Below are 4445 nucleotides of genomic sequence, written 5' to 3'. Positions count from 1 at the left end.
AGGAAAAGTCGGAGGCGAGGAGCGTTTTTATGTGACCCGGGGAGGAGGCGGGTTCGCTTCTGCCGCCGCCGCGGTGACGCACCGTCGTCCAGCGAGCGCCGCTACTTTCCATTTATCTCTCACCTCAGCGACACACAGCAGTGACGTCAAAGTCACGTAACTCTTCAGAGCAATTAATAAGAGACGCAATCCTCCTTTCCTTTAAGTATTTTGATCACATCCTTTCCTGCTGCGCGTCTTTTCCGTAACCAGGAGTCCTAAGCGCAATTTGTCAAGTGCAAGCGCATTAAAGTGACATAAAGATGAAAAACTGTCCGCTGTGTCTGCTTTTAGATGAAGACAAACACTTCTACTTCATATATGAACCATCTTTTGTCCATTGACATTGGGAGGTAAAAAATGGTGGTCTGAAAATGGAATATTGGAATTAAAATAAAACGTTTTTAAACCAACATTGGAATGGAAAATAAGAGTCTAAATGGACAAATATATCAAATAATTATATTCATGAAAACATTTTTTTTCCATGACAGTGTGGTAGTTTAGTTTATTTAAATTTGTACTGAAATATTATTTCCAATATTTTTTTTTTTCAGTCAATATTTGTTTTCAATTTAAGTATGCACTTTTCTAAACCAAAATTAAATTAGGTCGTATAAATGTATCAACGTGTATATTAAGGGATCAAACTTTTAATTGCGTGGTATTAAGTGTTATAAATCACATATGACAATATTTTGTTTACCATCATTAATGAAATAATAATATATATATATATATATATATATATATATATATATATATACTGTATATATATACACTACATTTCTTTGTAATTTTTACCAAGAACATGGACAATATTACACAAGAGTGGACAGTTATACATAGAAGGTATGATTAATTTTTGAATATATGTTTTATTGGCAAGAAGATAGATATAACAGTACTATAGTACAGTAACAGTAATATATACATACATTTACATTGGTTTTCTTTTTGTATTTGCTTAACATAATGAAAAATAAAGGAAAATAAAATGTCAATTAAAAATAAATGAACCCCCCGGTTAATTACATGTGTGACGCAATCAATCAGCAAAGTGCCATTTATCTGTGGTGACAACATATAATCATTTCGTTTGGTCTGGAAACATCCGTTTATCTTAGGTAAAAAAAATACATTCCATATATGAAATAATCTTTCTTTGAACGCTCTCATTGTGTACTTGATTCTTTAGACCTTGAGGAAAATATATATATATTTTTTTTATAGATTTAAAAAACCCCAAAACAATTTTAGTTTATTATATGTTTTTAAACTATCGTACAGATCCAATTAACAAATTGTTTTGCATACATCACTTACAAACAATGGTAGAATTTAAGCTTCACTCGATCAAACAATTTACATCTTTATTCAAATAATTTCCCGCTGATCACTGATAACAATTTATATCAACTATATTATAAAGTAAATACTTTTTCGATGAGTTGAAATTAACAAAACAAAACAGGGACTCACTAGAAGAATAGACTGCACCTGTATGATTCATTGACTGGTCGTCTGAGTTCACGGATTGACTTGGATATTTAAGTCAGTATCGTCAAGTATAATTAGAGAAGTTAAAAACTCAAAAGGTTCATGATGGGATACACATCAGTGGGAATCAAATTGACTCTACTTTTATTGCTTAAAGCTTTTAAAGCTATTCAATTACACATTTGAATGGATCAATAAATTGAACTAATTTCATGCTGAGCACTCAAAGAACCTGAAGACATATCCTACAATATGTCCGAGAAATCTGGGCTTTTCTTGACTTCAGTAGTCTCATCTATTTCTACTTCAAAAAATAAGGCATTATTCATTTCTGTATCCTTTCTGATCACATCACCAAGTGCTTCAATGAAATCATCCTCTATTCTATTTGAAAACCCAGTGGATGTTTCTAGATGTCTAGCTTACCTCCCACCTTCCTCGACAAAAGTAAGTAACACTTCTAAATAGTTTGAATCGTTGGCATGAAACGCTAGCTGCTGTTAGCTTAGCATTGTGGAACAAAATCAAACTTTCCTGACTCCCTCACAAGTTTTCAAATGTTGAAGTATTTCTCTCGAAGATGCAGTAAGTCGCTCATCATTAAGAAGTTATTACTTTAAAGTTTTCCCCCGTCTGAAATCTCCAGAGGTTACGGTAATGGAGTCTATTATAATGTAATAATGGCTTCATTCTCCTCCAGCCAGCTGTAATCACACCCCAATTTGATTAAATAATGAGTCCGTTGGAGACTCTGGGGATTGATGACACGCGGTGACAAACCTCGATAATTCTCCATAAAAAAACTAAAAAACATGTTTCAATGGGCGGGGTTTAAGCACATTTGCTAATGTAAATATATATAAATTAATAGCTGACTAATCGATCAGCACTAACAATTCTATCACAAATACATTTAAGCCATTAGAACACTTACTTCTTACTGTTTGTTATATGAGTGAGTAATACGGCCCCTTGCTGTCCAATTCACTGTATGACTTGGCTATGAATGGGATTTTAACTTCTTAAATACGTTTCTAATCATGTTATGTAGATGGAGAAATGTAGGATAATAACAATAGAGGATTCAGACCACTTTATCTTTCATCTAAGTGCTTTATTTTCCTGCTGATGTCCAGTGGAGTCTTTTCCACTTTCTAATTGAGTTGAAAATTGCATTTCAGTCTTTGCTGCAGGCACACTTTTGTTACTGTCCTCATGGGAACTTGTTGTTTTTTAATGTGATCATGACCTCGGTGCCAGCTCCTTTAGATTATAAGTTGACTAGCTATAAATGACTCTATTAATAATTAAAGCAGCAGACTGAAAAAAGTCAATACAATGACCAACAACAATTTGACCGAAGGGCATACCATTTCGCTTTCACTGAAGGTTTCCTCTAAAATACATTTCCTGTATTGCCAACAATAAAACGTTTCATGTGTAAATTGAAAATCAGGCGACCCAACAATACTTTGTGAACAATAGTAATATAAATGTGATATTTCCAAGGGCATAATTGTTTTGGTATGTTCCATATGACCAGGCGAATGCACATGCACAAACTGGTTTATAGTTGGAGCATTGCACACATCAGTGTACATTATCAAGTTTTTCTTGCAGCTCTACAAGATCCCCAGCATCTAATCTACACCTGCGTGCCATGAGCTGTTGCCTTCAAGAGTTGTCAAACCACCAGTTTTTAGTCTGTCGCTCTCCCGATCCAAATCTTTCTGATATCAGGAATTCCACAAGCCTCAGGGCAAGCACCCTCTGTAACTGAACCATAATTTTCTCCAGCACCAGAAGAAGAATTACGTTTACCGTACCTGCGGCATGTCTTTCATTTTTATAACCTCTGAAGAAATCATTCACAATCTCACGTCAAGTATTTAAAATAAATCTGAAACAGTGAGTTGATAGTATTGTTTTGGTTAAGGGGGATGCAATTTTGTCTTTGAGTTATCTTGCAGACCCCTCTGGACAAGGTTTGTGTTTTACTTACTGTACATGGCTGCATATTCCTTGGATACTTTTATTTTTTTCTCTTTTATCACCTGCAACTTTCATTTACACCCAAAACAGTGAGTTAGGGAAAGACTTGTGAAGACTATTGGAGAGAGGATTGGTGGGACTATATACATCTATAACACTGGTTCTTAACCTGGGTTCGATCGAACCCTAGGGGTTCGGTGAGTCGGTCTCAGGGGTTCGGCAGAGCCTCCGCCACAGAGGTCCGGACACACCCGAATTATCGTATAAATTCGTGATGACACACCGCGCTTCGCCAACACTGGCTGCCGGTGATCATGCTACACTGTTTGGACAATCTGTAATGCGGTGAATTTAGTGCGCTCCGTAGTCAAAGTGCAACTGTTGTGGTAGTACGTGGTGTGATTTCTTACTTAATACTTTAATCCATACTAACTATGTTGGGAAAAAGAAGAAAGTGGTCGGACGAATATTTACAACATGGATTCATATGTATCACGGAATGTGATGGGAGTGAGCGTACTATCTGCATTATTTGTAACGCCAAGTTGAGCAACTCTAGTCTCGCACCGGCAAAACTAAAGGAACACTTTAGACAGGGAATAGAGAAACATATCATATGCATATCCATGTCTTGAATTAAAAAAAAAATCTTATTTTATTTTTCACTAAAAAGGGGTTCGGTGAATGCGCATATGAAACTGGTGGGGTTCGGTACCTCCGACAAGGTTAAGAACCACTGATCTATATACATAGATGCCACATTGACTGCTGCCGCCCACTAGAGTTGCGTGATTACACGGCGGCCTTCTAGGTACAGTGCCAACTCACTCCTACAGTGCATTAAGTCTATAGAGGAATAATGTGTTTACACCATAAAAGTGATCATAAATTGCATAAATCATAAATTTGTCAAC

At 35.9% G+C, this 4445-nt stretch overlaps 1 long non-coding RNA gene across 1 annotated transcript in view; it reads right to left on the bottom strand.

The window, feature by feature from the left end:
• Window positions 1-4445, bottom strand: part of LOC148059882 (uncharacterized) — a 312120-nt gene that overhangs the window by 286563 nt on the left and 21112 nt on the right. The window lies entirely within an intron of this gene.

This window comes from Callionymus lyra, chromosome 19 (assembly GCF_982586985.1).
Source record: "Callionymus lyra chromosome 19, fCalLyr1.hap1.1, whole genome shotgun sequence".
NCBI lineage: Eukaryota > Metazoa > Chordata > Actinopteri > Syngnathiformes > Callionymidae > Callionymus > Callionymus lyra.
Note: the sequence above shows the minus strand (reverse complement) of the source record. Positions and strands in the feature narration are given on the sequence as shown.